At 38.8% G+C, this 14,481-nt stretch overlaps 1 long non-coding RNA gene across 1 annotated transcript; it reads left to right on the forward strand.

Annotated features, from left to right (window-relative positions):
- Positions 1-1,176: 1,176 nt before the first annotated feature.
- On the forward strand, positions 1,177-5,600 carry LOC147363064 (uncharacterized). The gene is made up of 2 exons (XR_015136756.1): positions 1,177-1,929; positions 4,568-5,600. It is a non-coding gene; the product is annotated as an uncharacterized LOC147363064 (long non-coding RNA).
- Positions 5,601-14,481: the final 8,881 nt, after the last annotated feature.

Raw genomic sequence — 14,481 nt, forward strand, 5'->3', positions numbered from 1 at the left:
GCAACTGCTGCAAAACCTTGGGATTGAAGCCATCCCACCTCCAGCAAAATCACCTTTCTGTTCATGGCCCTAGTTGTTTGATCACTAGGCGGGAAAAAAAGCAAGAAATTCTATATAGTTTCTTTTGGCTCAGATATGATTCCCCTGTCCCCTGGACTATCTCCTACAATGGGCATCAGTTTCAAGGACACTCTGCCGTGGCTCGTAGGCTACAGTCCATGGGGTTGCAAAGAGTCGGACACGACTGAGCGACTTCACTCACTCTGCCATGGCTCGCTTCATCCTATAGGATTGCATAGCTTTACATGAATTCTAAATCAGAAAGCATTTGATCTTTAGGTCATTTGTGCATGGTTTCTGCTTTGGAATGCACTCAGGGTACAGGGCAAATGCCTGCTGACCCCATGTTTATTTTTTCAGCTGGTGATTGAAGTTCTGGTCCAGTTATAATAGATGGGAATGCTAATATCATTTGTCCTTTTCAGCTTTATTGCAAATCTTGCATTGCATAAGGGTCATATTTCTACTCTCAGCATGTAAAGTAAAAGTAATTTTCATGTTTGTTTCCAAAGTAAATATCGCCTTTTGCCACCCACCTCCACCCCACAGAACTATTTTAAAAGGAAAAGACACGAGTATAGAAGAATAATATTCTAAGATTCCGGGGAAATATTATTAATATATGAGGTTTTTTTACATAGCAAAGACTTTTTAAAATATTTATAATCTGTGACCACTATTCTGTCTGTAATACCTTACACCTCCTTAATGAATAACAGTACTCCTTTTCCTATGTGTTTATTTAATCATCTAATAAGTACTGACTGAATGCCCACTGTGAGTCAGATATTGGGGATACAAGAGCAATCAAGATAGATAAAATGAGGTTCTCACCTTCATGGCACCTATATTCAGGCTCAGAGAGACAGTAAACAGGTAAATAAGTAAGGTAATTTCACATTGAGAAAAATGATTTGGAGAAAACAAGCAGGGGTAAGGAATAATTTAAGAGAAGTCATTCTAGGTAGAATGGTCAGGAAAGGCTTCTCTCAGTGGAGCCTATAAAGGAGCCAGCCATGTCGAGGGCCTGGGAAAAGAGCTGTGGGCAGAGGGAACAGCAATGCAGAAGTCCATGGGTGGAAAGAATTTGGAGGAAGTTGGAATGGAACTGGAGAGGGAGGCAAAGGCCAGATGGTACAGAACCCTATGGGTCTCCCCACTGAGGTTATTTTTACCAAGGGAGTCATATGATCACATTTATATTCTCTAAGTATCACAGCTTACTTTGGGTGATGTGAGGATTGGATGGGAGATGGGTTGGGGGTCAAGACAGGAAGCCAGAATCCAGTTAAAAGATTGCAACAAGGCTGCTGCTCTTGCGCCATCAGCAAAATGTATGTTTTAAATGTATTTTTTGGAAATGTTCACAGATTTGCACTGGTTTATACACATGCATTGTGATATAGTCGGTTAGTAGGTACTGAGAAGGTGTTACATCCCTTCTCTTGACATCTTTGGTTCTGTGTCTCACTAGCTGAATTAATCACCATCTTCAATCTCTGAAAATGCAATAACATATTAGTTCAATGATACAAATGTTTTGAGCACCTGATATGTGTAAAGCACTGTATTAAGATCTGAATATTCAAAAATAAATGACACTTGGTCTCAACTCTCTAGGAAACTACAGTCTGAGAACAAGCAGGAAGCCTACCAGAGACAAGATAGTGCTGAGCTTATCTTGTACGAGTAGAATAAACCTCTCAGAATCTTGGGAGCAGAATGATTCTACAGTCCTCTGAATAGGATTGGAAGAGAAGAATCAGAAAGACTTAGCTCACATCAGAAATGAAAAGAGAATTTGTATCCTCAACTTCATTTCATCTATGCAACCCTCCCTGGAGTGGAGCTTCTGCAATTGATTTGCTGGTATGATTTTCTTTTTACTTCCTGATATTTGGAATGATGGAGGCCCATGAGAAAAAGTGGCCCTCTGGCTTCAAGGAAGATTAGAATTATCTCATTCATAAAAAGTGATTTCTCAATCAAGCAAAATATTTAAGACAATATGTGTCCTTTCTTTGCCAAAAGACAACCAACAAGCATCTACCATATAGCTTAGAGAACTCTGTTCAATATTATGTGGCAGTCTGGATGGTAAGGGAGTTTAGGGGAGAATGGTTACACGTATATGAATGGCTCAGTCCCTTTGCTGTCCACCTTCCTCCTGAAACTATCACAACATAGTTAATCAGCTATACTCCAATATAAAAGAAAAAGTTTTTTTAAAAAATGAAAACTTCCACAAATCATGACATTTAAAAATTACTTTCAATTTTAGGGAATTCCTAAACTAAAAAGCCTCTTGATGAAAGTGAAAGAGGAGAGTGAAAAAGTTGGCTTAAAACTCAACATTCAGAAAACTAAGATCATAGGATCTGGTCCCATCACTTCATGGGACATAGTTGGGGAAACAGTGGAAACAGTGTCAGACTTTATTTTTGGGGGCTCCAAAATCACTGCAGATGGTGATTGTAGCCATGAAATTAAAAGACGCTGACTCCTTGGAAGGAAAGTTATGACCAACCTAGATAGCATATTCAAAAGCAGACATTACTTTGCCAACAAAGGTCCGTCTAGTCAAGGCTATGGTTTTTCCAGTGGTCATGTATGGATGTGAGAGTTGGACTGTGAAGAAAGCTGAGTGCTGAAGAATTGATGCTTTTGAACTGTGGTGTTGGAGAAGACTCTTGAGAGTCCCTTGGACTGCAAGGAGGTCCAACCAGTCCATCTTAAAGGAGCTCAGTCCTGGGTGTTCATTAGAAGGACTGATGCTAAAGCTGAAACTCCAATACTTTGGCCACCTCATGTGAAGAGTTGACTCATTGGAAAAGACCCTGATGCTGGGAGGGATTGGGGGCAGGAGAAGGGGATGACAGAGGATGAGATGGCTGGATGTCATCACCAACTCTATGGACATGAGTTTGAGTAAACTCTGGGAGTCGGTGATGGACAAGGAGACCTGGCGTGCTGTGATTCATGGGATCGCAAAGATTCAGACATGACTGAGCGACTGAACTGAACTGAGCTGCACTTTGTGGTCCAGTGATTAGGACTTGGTGTTTTTGCTGCCTGTGGCCCAGATTCAATCCCTCATTGGGGAACTGACATCTCAGAAGCTGCACAGTGCAGCCAAAAAAAAAAAAAATTACTTTAAATTTTAAAATGTGTTGAAAAGTTCCTTTAGAAGAGAGCCACTCCCCACCCCCCCCACCGCACCCCCAGTCACAGCAGCAAGGTAGAAGCTAAGCTCTGCCATCCGATTTTAGTTAAAGCATTTCCATGTCCAAGTTTGCATGGTGAAATTGAACCCTGCAATACTTCTCAACCCCAACCACACACTGGATTCACTCAAGGAGCTTTAAAATATATTGATGTCTGGATCCATTTGCAGAGATTCTTGTTTAATTGGCCTGTGCTATGTCCTGGGCATGAGTATTTTTTTAAACTGCCTTCTAGATGATTCTAATGTGTAGTCAGGCATGGGAACTACTTGTTTGCTAGCCCATTAAAGAGTTGCACTTGGGGTCAGGGACTTTGTAGACTCAAAATACGGCAGCTTGTTACCACAGACTAGATCTAGTTTCACAACCATGCACTCCTATAGTTCCCTGTGTTTTTTCTTCATGGGATTTAAATAGTTTGTAATTGTGTATGTGTATTAGCAAGAGAGAGAAATTGCTTGACTAATGTCAGTCATTTTGTTGAAAAATAAGCTTCATGAGTGCAAGGCATCTTTGTATCAAGGTAATATAGCACTGTGGTTAAAAACACAAATTCTAGAGTCAATCTGCATTGGAATCCCAATTCTATCACTTGCCAGCTATGGGACCTTGGGTCCTTGACCATCTGTGGTTTCCGTTTCCTTAGCTACAAAGTGGGACTGTCACAAATTTAGGGTTGTTAGATTATATGAGATGTGTGGTGGTGTTATAATATGTCTGAAAATTCTTCAACACTTTTCCCTCCAAGATATGCAGCTAAAGTTCTCTTCCCTTGAATATGGACAATTTAATGACTATCAAATAGAATATAACAGAAGTGGTAGTGCCTTTGAGATTAGCACAGAAAAGGCATTGTGGCTTTGGATCATTCGTCTGGGGGAAGTCAGCTACCTTATTGTGAAAACAATCAGCTGATGGAGAGACCCATGTGGTGAAGAGCTGAGGCTTCCTACCAACAGCCCTGTGAGGGAGCCATCCTGGAAGTGGATCCTCTAAGCCCCACTCAAGCTTTCAGATAACGGCAGTCCCTACCAATATCTTGACAGAAATCTCCTGAGAGACCCTGAACAAGAACCAACCTCCTAAACCACTCTGTAATTTCTTACCTGCAGGAACTAAGGTAATAAATTCTTGTTTAAGCCATTACGTTTTAGGGCAGTTTGTTACCCAGCAATGGAGACCTAAGACAAGAGGATGATGTTAAAGGACTTAAAAGATACATAGTAAATCTCAGTAAATGTTAGTCACTATTGTAACTGTTTTGTTCTCCTTTATGTCCTTAGCACCTAAGTCCTGCTACCTACTAAGGGCCCAATAGGAAAAGGAGTCCGTCAAGGCTGTATATTGTCACCTTGCTTATTTAACTTCTATGCAGAGTACATCATGAGAAACGCTGGGCTGGAAGAAGCACAAGCTGGAATCAAGATTGCCAGGAGAAATATCAGTAACCTCAGATATGCAGATGACACCATCCTTATGCCAGAAAGTGAAGAGGAACTAAAAAGCCTCTTGATGAAAGTGAAAGCGGAGAGTGAACAAGTTGGCTTAAAGCTCAACATTCAGAAAATGAAGATCATGGCATCCAGACCCATCACTTCATGGGAAATATATGGGGAAACAGTGGAAACAGTGTCAGACTTTATTTTTGGGGGCTCCAAAATCACTGCAGATGGTGACTGCAGCCATGAAATTAAAAGACGCTGACTCCTTGGAAGGAAAGTTATGACCAACCTAGATAGCATATTCAAAGCTGAGACATTACTTTACCAACAAAGGTCCGTCTAGTCAAGGCTTTGGTTTTTCCTGTGGTCATGTATGGATGTAAGAGTTGGACTGTGAAGAAGGCTGAGCGCCAAAGAATTGATGCTTTTGAACTGTGGTGTTGGAGAAGACTCTTGAGAATCCATCGGACTGCAAGGATGTCCAACCAGTCCATTCTAAAGGAGATCAGTCCTGGGTGTTCATTAGAAGGACTGATGCTAAAGCTGAAACTCCAGTACTTTGGCCACCTCATGTGAAGCGTTGACTCATTGGAAAAGACCCTGATGCTGGGAGTGATTGGGGGCAGGAGGAGAAGGGGACGACAGAGGATGAGATGGCTGGATGTCATCACCAACTCGATGGACATGAGTTTGAGTAAACTCTGGGAGTTGGTGATGGACAGGGAGGCCTGGTGTGCTGTGATTCATGGGGTCAAAGAGTCAGACACGACTGAGCGACTGACCTGAACTGAATTGAACTGATATAGCATGTGAGTGAATGAATAAATAAACGGGCACAAAGTAAAATAAAGGATTGTGGCAATCATTCATGGCAGTGGTTTCTGATGTTATTTGAGCAAGAACACTTTCAAACAAAATCTTACCCATATTTTCAGTAAGGATTGAGCCAAAAAAAAAAAAAATTCCCCAAAATGACCTTAGGTATTTCAAAGAGAGGGAATCTAATACTAATATGTAACTAATACTAATTCATAATACTAACATGAATCTAATATGTAATGGTAATCGGTTACATAGGCAGTGAAAGAGCTTAGAAGCCAAACAGGAAAGAGTGAGGGAAAATGATAAAGCAAATGTAGTAAATATTAACATATAGGAAATCTGGGAAAAGGGAATTATTTGTACTATTATTTCAGTGATTATGAAAGTCTGGAACTATTTCAAAATAAAAAGTTAAAAATAAATGAAAATATCTTTGCTTTAAATTACAGGTGATGGAGTTGGGGATGCTTTGGGAGGGAATGATTAATAAGCTAAGAAAGTAAAAGAAAGACAAATTTCTGGTCAAATCTGAAAGTGGGCCCTCATGGTCTCTTTCGAGCTCTGACAAGTCACGTGGTGTCTGTAACTTGCAGCTGATGACCAGGAACCTTCCTGCAGGTGCTGACTTCTTCAGTTCTCCACCCAGAAACCTCTGGAAGGTGAAGACAGAAATCAACCTTGCAGGATTTATAGAACATTCCAATACTCTTAGCTCCCCTCCCTAATGGCAAGACTCAAAATGAAAGATTCCAGACCGGGAGAAGAATTTTGAGAAATAAAGAATATTTGTAAATGTAAGAAGGTGAAGGAAATATGATTCAGCTGGTAAGTGAGGGGGTAAATATAAACTTTAAATGGCTTAGTAAATGTGTAAAAAGTGTGGAATGATGCTCAAAACTTCAGCACTGGTCTTCATTGAATTTCAAAGAGAACATCAGCATATTATAAATTAAATTTCCTAATAGATCATCTGGGTTTAAATGAGTACCCTATATGTGAACTTCACGTAGGGGCAAAGAGTTGTAGATTTATGAGAACAGTAATCCAGAAATTTTTCTCTAAAAATCAAGATTTAGTATTTGAGAGCAAGGCTCAAAAATTGTATCAAACACAATTTATCAGAAAATGACTGGCACCCAGGGGAAGATGTAAAAAGAAAATGGCAATTTACTAAGAATAAATGCAAAATGCCAGAAAGATCTATATTTTTAAAACCTGCCTAATAAAAATAAATACAAATTTATGCAGCAATGAAATATTATCTTTATCTATCAAATTGACAATTTTTTTAAAATTTTAATACCAGTGTTAGTAAAGGTAGGACAAAGGAATGTATATATTTCTTACACATATCACAGAGGATCATAAATGGTGCTTTCTAGAGTATACTTTAGCAATCCATTTAAACAGACTTAAAAATACACATACTCTCTGACACAGAAATTCTACTTCTAGGAGTTTACCTCCTGGTAATAACCATAGGTATCCCAAAAGATTTTGCCACAGGAATATTTATGAAATGGGAAAATTAGGAACAACCATATTTCTACAACGGGCTAAACCAAGGTGAATGCATAACACATAGAACTATGCAGCCATGAGAAATGATGAAAATGAAGACTAGGTTTAAGAAAAGGAAAAATATTCTCATTATATTAAGTAGGAAAAAGTGGGTTGTAAAACAGTAATGTCACATTTTTAAAAAGCTTTCTAATGCCTAGTTGTAAGACAAAATGAATTGACACCGAAGTATTGCTTTTCGTGATCAACAGGTGTTAAGATTATGGGCAATTTTAATTTTCTTTCTCTTGATTATCTATATCTTATAAATTTTCATCAATAAAAAGTATTTCTTAATGTAGGTGGAGTATTTGTTTTTAGTTAGTCACACATGAAGCTTGCACAAAGTCTTTGGATGCTGTCAGAACTGAAAAGTATCTACTCACTCTCATCCCTATTCCCAAAGAGAAAGAACTAGGATGCTCCTAGGTAGGTTCAGGAAGCACAGGAGGGGGCCACTTGGGAAGCTCAGGTTCCAAATGAATAAAAGAATGTAGGGGATTCAGGGTTTGGACAACTGGGGACATTCTGAGGACTTAGTGATTGGTAGAAGCAGGAAATGCAGTGATCATAGAAATCCTGGGATGCTCCATGGTTTAAGAGAAGGAAATTCAGGTCATGGCTTTTAAAACTGAAATCAGAGGAGAAAGTGCTCTTGAGTAATCCGAGTTCAGATCTTTTCCAGTAAAATTTAGTTTTAAATGTATTTTTCAGAAATTATGTTGATAAAATCTGAAAATGAAGTACTCTCAACCTAGGAGACTATTCATGTGTTTAATCAAGAGATCATACATAAGAAAATACAGTTGGTTTTCTTTAAGATTCATTTGAGTAAAATCAGATTTCAGGTAGTGCCTATTAATGGGGGGCTTCTATAGGGCAGAGAGAAACAACATAATTCATCTGTTCAGAACAGTTCTGTTGACTGTTCATTCTCTGTCTGGGCCTTTGAGAGACCCTAATTCCTCAAATTTCAGACTCTCTAGAAGCCATTCTTTCCCCAAATATTCAAAGGCAGGATGCTGAAGGCAGTGCCTGACTTACCCTCAGAACTTAGCCCCAGCACAAACCTCTGCTCAGAGTGAGAAATTCACATTCCAATTTTGATAGAAAGATCTCCATTCATACTGAACTGTAATCAGAAACTTAAAGTTATTTCTACATCCTGGAAGAATATTTTGAATTTCCCAAAGAAATGCTCAAAACTGAAATTGTTAACCCTCAACCTGGGAAATTTAATTTCATGCTTGCAATTGGAGATTATGGGCATGGCTTTGTTTTTCAGGATGTACATAGCTCTAATTATATGGAAACTGTGCACCAAGAAACCACACGGCAACCATCGTACAACTGGAGAGTAATTATCAGTTCCTTTCTGTTGTCTAAGCCACAGCCACACAATAAAATATTAAAATGGTAAACAATATAGTAATGAATCTGTTAACTCTTTGGGCAGCGTAGTGCTAGGTGTATATGCCTTGGGAGAGGGAAATGTTTAGTCATAAAAATGTCAAGCCTAAATTTTCCCAAACAAAAAAACTTCAAAACAAAAAGAAAGAAAGAAAGAAACACTAAGGCCCTCAGATCAGATCAGATCAGTTGCTCAGTCTTGTCCGACTCTTTGCGACCCCATGAATCGCAGCACGCCAGGCCTCCCTGTCCATCACCAACTCCTGGAGTTCACTGAGACTCATGTCCATCAAGTCAGTGATGTCATCCAGCCATCTCATCCTCTGTCGTCCCCTTCTCCTCCTGCCCCCAATCCCTCCCAGCATCAGAGTCTTTTCCAGTGAGTCAACTCTACACATGAGGTAGCCAAAGTACTGGAGTTTCAGCTTTAGCATCATTCCTTCCAAAGAAATCCCAGGGCTGATCTCCTTCAGAATGGACTGGTTGGATCTCCTTGCAGTCCAAAGGACTCTCAAGAGTCTTCTCCAACACCACGGTTCAAAAGCATCAATTCTTCAGCACTCAGCCTTCTTCACAGTCCAACTCTCACATCCATACACAACTACAGGAAAAACCATAGCCTTGATTAGACGGACCTTTGTTGGCAAAGTAATGTCTCTGCTTTTGAATATGCTATCTAGGTTGGTCATAACTTTCCTTCCAAGGAGTAAGCATCTTTTAATTTCATGGCTGCAGTCACCATCTGCAGTGATTTTGGAGCCCAAAAAAATAAAGTCTGACACTGTTTCCACTGTTTCCCCATCTATTTCCCATGAAGTGATGGGACCGGATGCCATGATCTTCGTTTTCTGAATGTTGAGCTTTAAGCCAACTTTTTCACTCTCCACTTTCACTTTCATTAAGAGGCTTTTTAGTTCCTCTTCACTTTCTGCCATAAGGGTGGTGTCATCTGCATATCTGAGGTGATTGATATTTCTCCCAGCAATCTTGATTCCAGCTTGTGTTTCTTCCAGTCCAGCGTTTCTCATGATGTACTCTGCATAGAAGTTAAATAAGCAGGGTGACAATATACAGCCTTGACGGACTCCTTTTCCTATTTGGAACCAGTTTGTTATTCCATGTCCAGTTCTAACTGTTGCTTCCTGACCTGCATATAGATTTCTCAAGAGGCAGGTCAGGTGGTCTGGTATTCCCATCTCTTTCAGAATTTTCCACAGTTTATTGTGATCCACACAGTCAAAGGCTTTGGCATAATCAATAAAGCAGAAATAGATGTTTTTCTGGAACTCTCTTGCTTTTTCCATGATCCAGCGGATGTTGGCAATTTGATCTCTGGTTCCTCTGCCTTTTCTAAAACCAGCTTGAACATCAGGAAGTTCACAGTTCACGTATTGCTGAAGCCTGACTTGGAGAATTTTGAGCATTACTTTACTAGTGTGTGAGATGAGTGCAATTGTGCGGTAGTTTGAGCATTCTTTGGCATTGCCTTTCTTTGGGATTGGAATGAAAACTGACGTTTTCCAGTCCTGTGGCCACTGCTGAGTTTTCCAAATTTGCTGGCATATTGAGTGCAGCACTTTCACAGCATCATCTTTCAGGATTTGGAATAGCTCAACTGGAATTCTATCACCTCCACTAGCTTTGTTCATAGTGATGCTTTCTAAGGCCCACTTGACTTCACATTCCAGGATGTCTGGCTCTAGGTCAGTGATCACACTATCGTGATTATCTGGGTCGTGAAGATCTTTTTTGTACAGTTCTTTTGTGTATTCTTGCCATCTCTTCTTAATATCTTCTGCTTCTGTTAGGTCCATACCATTTCTGTCCTTTATCGAGCCCAACTTTGCATGAAATGTTCCTTTGGTATCTTGATTTTCTTGAAGAGATCCCTAGTCTTTCCCATTCTGTTGTTTTCCTCTATTTCTTTGCATTGATCGCTGAAGAAGGCTCTCTTATCTCTTCTTGCTATTCTTTGGAACTCTGCATTCAGATGTTTATATCTTTCCTTTTCTCCTTTGCTTTTTGCTTCTTTTCACAGCTATTTGTAAGGCCTCGCCAGACAGCCATTTTGCTTTTTTGCATTTCTTTTCCATGGGGATGGTCTTTATCCCTGTCTCCTGTACAATGTCACAAACCTCATTCCATAGTTCATCAGGCACTCTATCTATCAGATCTAGGCCCTTAAATCTATTTCTCATTTCCACTGTATAATCATAAGGGATTTGATTTAGGTCATACCTGAATGGTCTAGTGGTTTTCCCTACTTTCTTCAATTTAAGTCTGAATTTGGTAATAAGGAGTTCATGATCTGAGCCACAGTCAGCTCCCGGTCTTGTTTTTGCTGACTGTATAGAGCTTCTCCATCTTTGGCTGCAAAGAATATAATCAATCTGATTTCAGTGTTGACCATCTGGTGATGTCCATGTGTAGAGTCTTCTCTTGTGTTGTTGGAAGAGGGTGTTTGCTGCTATGACCAGTGCATTTTCTTGGCAAAACTCTATTAGTCTTTGCCCTGCTTCATTCCGTATTCCAAGGCCAAATTTGCCTGTTACTCCAGGTGTTTCTTGACTTCCTACTTTTGCATTCCAGTCCCCTATAATGAAAAGGACATCTTTTTTGGGTGTTAGTTCTAAAAGGTCTTGTAGGTCTTCACAGAACCGTTCAACTTCAGCTTCTTCAGCTAAGACCCTACATAAGAATAAATAATAAAGGTTAATTTCTTTTAAAGGCTGAACTGCCTGTTTTTGCCTTAAGGAAACTGTAAAGTATTAGATATCCGGCTTTAGGAACAGTGGAGCCAGAATGTTAGTCAACCCCATTAATTTCACTAATTCATTCAAAATACAAAGGATCCCAACCTGTGAAATAGGATCAGTCAAAACTGATTTGACCGTTGATGTGATTACCGTTTAAGCCTGCCTCAGGAGGTTTTTCCTTAAATTACTTTCACAAGCCTCCAGCTTTCTAGATCTTTGTTATTCAACAAACACTTGTATTAAGATCTTACTAAAATGTCAGGAAAGGAGACACGAAAGGAGATTCTTTGATCCCTTCAATTGCCTGGTGCAGCATGAAGCACAGAATCAAGAGTCCAAGGATGGGTCATGACGGGAAATTCTAAGATAACTGCCGTAGGCTTCATGCCAGCTGTCCCAGGCTGATTGTATTAAGCCATCAGATTCCTACTCTGAGTGTCTCCCTGACCAAGCACTGTGGATGACTGAGCTAGTTGAGTTGTCATTAAGCTACTTGGGGTGTGGAGTTAAGAGAACTCTGATTTTGTGTTCCAAGGAGATAGCCTACATTTACAGGGCACCAAACTTTGCAGAAAGCCCTGTACCACACACATTCAGGAGACTCAAGGGACTGAAATACGTAATTCCAATGTTGTAAGAGATTATAGTTGAACTAGGGATGAAGAGTTTGGCTGTTGCTGTCAATTACATCTCAATAGGAATTTTACAATTTTGCTCCTTTATTTCCTCACTTAATTTGGAGAAAATAATCTTGGAGATTCCATATCAGTTTTTATGGGCCTTCTTCATTTTTAAAATTTAATTTTCTGATAAGAAATTAGTCACATATTTGAAAATTAATTTAAAAATAAATTAAAAGTTTCTCTCTTACCCATGTATCCAATCACCAATTCCTCACCTATTCCTAAGAACTAACCTTTATTATTTGTTCTTATATAACTTTCCAAAATTTCTTTGTTTATGCTTATAAGCCAGTGTATATTCTTTTATTTCCCTTATTTTTACACAAAGGCAGGTACTCTTCTAAACCTTCCTTTTTTTCCTTTCAACAGTATGCCTTTGCAGAACTTTACTTTTCCAGTTATGGACAGTTTCTCCTTTTCTAACAGTTCACTAAAATTTGATGGCATACTGAATCACGATTTACTTGCTCTTACGAGTTGTAAGTAAGTAACCTTGTACTTGAGCAATTCTCTACATGTGCTAATTATTTGTAGGTTAAATTCTCACAAGAGAAATTGATAGATCAATGGTTATATGTGCTTGTGATTTTGACTGACATTGTCAGATTGTCCTCTGTATGGACTATACCAATTCAAGCTCCTACCAGTAATGTATGAGACCCTGTTTCCTCATTCTCTGACTAATACAGGTTTTCTAAACCAAGTTTTTGATCCTTCCCTATCTTGTAAATCGAATATGGTGATTTATTGAAGTTCTAGTTTCCATCTCTCTGAAGAGTGAGGATGAGCATCTTTTCATTTCTGCAGACATGATTAGTGTTTCTTTTCTGGGGGCTGTGTTTTAATATTTTTGCTGATTTTCATACTATGTTGTTGGTCTTTTGATGATGATTTTGTGAGAGTTTTTACATATTAGAGAAACGAGTCTTCATGCCATGCATTGCACACCTTTTATTCTTGGTTGTTGGTCATTGACTGTATTCATGATTTTTTCATGCATCATATTTTTATTTTCACATCATCAAATGTATTAAATTTTTTAGAGATTCTGGGTTTTATGCTTTCATTAGAAAGGCCTTCTTCCCAGGAGCATATAACAGAATATCTCATATGCTTTCCTCTGGTACTTTCATGGTTTTATTATTTTTATTTAAATCTTTGATCCAATTGGAACTTATTCTGTTATAAAAAAAAGTTAAATTGAGATTAAACTTTTTCTTGAGATAGCCATCCCACTGGTCATAAAAATCCATTTTTTTCTCCTAGTTGAAGTGTTACTTTATAATATACTAAATTTCTATGTGTATTTGAACCCATTTCTGTACTTTCTATGTTTACCCATTTATCTGTAGGTCTGCATGGGCATCAGTGCTATAGTGTTGATTATTGAAGTCTTAGATTATGGTTCAACATCTAGTAAGGCCAGTCTCCCCTCAATATTCTTCCTGTTCAGAATTTTCCTGTCTATTCTTGCTTGTTTATTTTCCCACATGAACTTTAGAATCAGCTTGTCAAGTTCCCAGGAAAATAATTCTCTTGGTATTTTTATTGGGATTGTGGTAAATATTTTTAGGTTAACTTAGTGAGAACTGATATCTTTATGATGCTGAGCCCTTTGTTCCAAGAACATGGCAGAACTTTATGACTATCTGTTCATAAAGTCTTTTGATTCTCTCAGGAGTGTTTTAAAGTTTTATTCAAATAAGTCTTGTACATTTATTGTTCAATTTTATCTTTTTTTTTTGGCTTGGGGGAATTATAAAATAATGACTTTTCTCCACAAGTACTAAATATTTAGGACATCTGCACATCTGGGTCAATATTCTCTAATGTCAAATATCATGCATTTCTGAGATAATGGGACATCAATGCCAAAGCACTCCAAGAATAAGGTGTAATTGAATTTATCTTTTTTAAATCCCCGCACAAGGACCTGTTGAGGATCTGGCTTTAAAACCTAGGTTGAAAAACAGCAACAAAACCCACTGTAGTTTTAAAAAATTAGTAAACTCAATGAAAACTTACTTTTTTAAAATATTATTTCACTACCCCCTCTAGGCATTTCTGGAAGCAGGGATCTTTTTAAAATGTAAACTGGATCATCTGACTCCCATGCTTAAAACCGTCAGTGGCTTCTGATTGCACTGTAAATAAAATCAACACCTAAATAGACAATCTGGGCCAAAATCAGCAAGGAGGATCATTTCTGCTCCAGTTAGTCTGACTTCACTGAGGGGACTGGAAGGTACCCTTCAAATTAGCAAGTTAATTCTGGCTGTCAGCTGGGGCTGTGGACGGGCTCAGTTCTGCTCCACATGGACCTGTCCACAGGCTGCTTGGACTTCTTCAACAGTGAATGTCTGAGACAGAAAGAAGAAGGTACCAGCTTTGTAAGGTCTGGGTCAAAAAACTAGTATTGCATCACTTCTACCATGTCCTTAATGGTTATGAGTCGGGGAAGGGGATATGATCCTACTGCTTGACAGGAGAATTGCCAAAGAATTTATTATTAACACATGTTTTA

The sequence above is a fragment of the Bos grunniens genome, chromosome 11 (genome assembly GCF_055505025.1).
Source record: "Bos grunniens cultivar Pamir isolate PY7600 chromosome 11, Bosgru_T2T1.0, whole genome shotgun sequence".
NCBI lineage: Eukaryota > Metazoa > Chordata > Mammalia > Artiodactyla > Bovidae > Bos > Bos grunniens.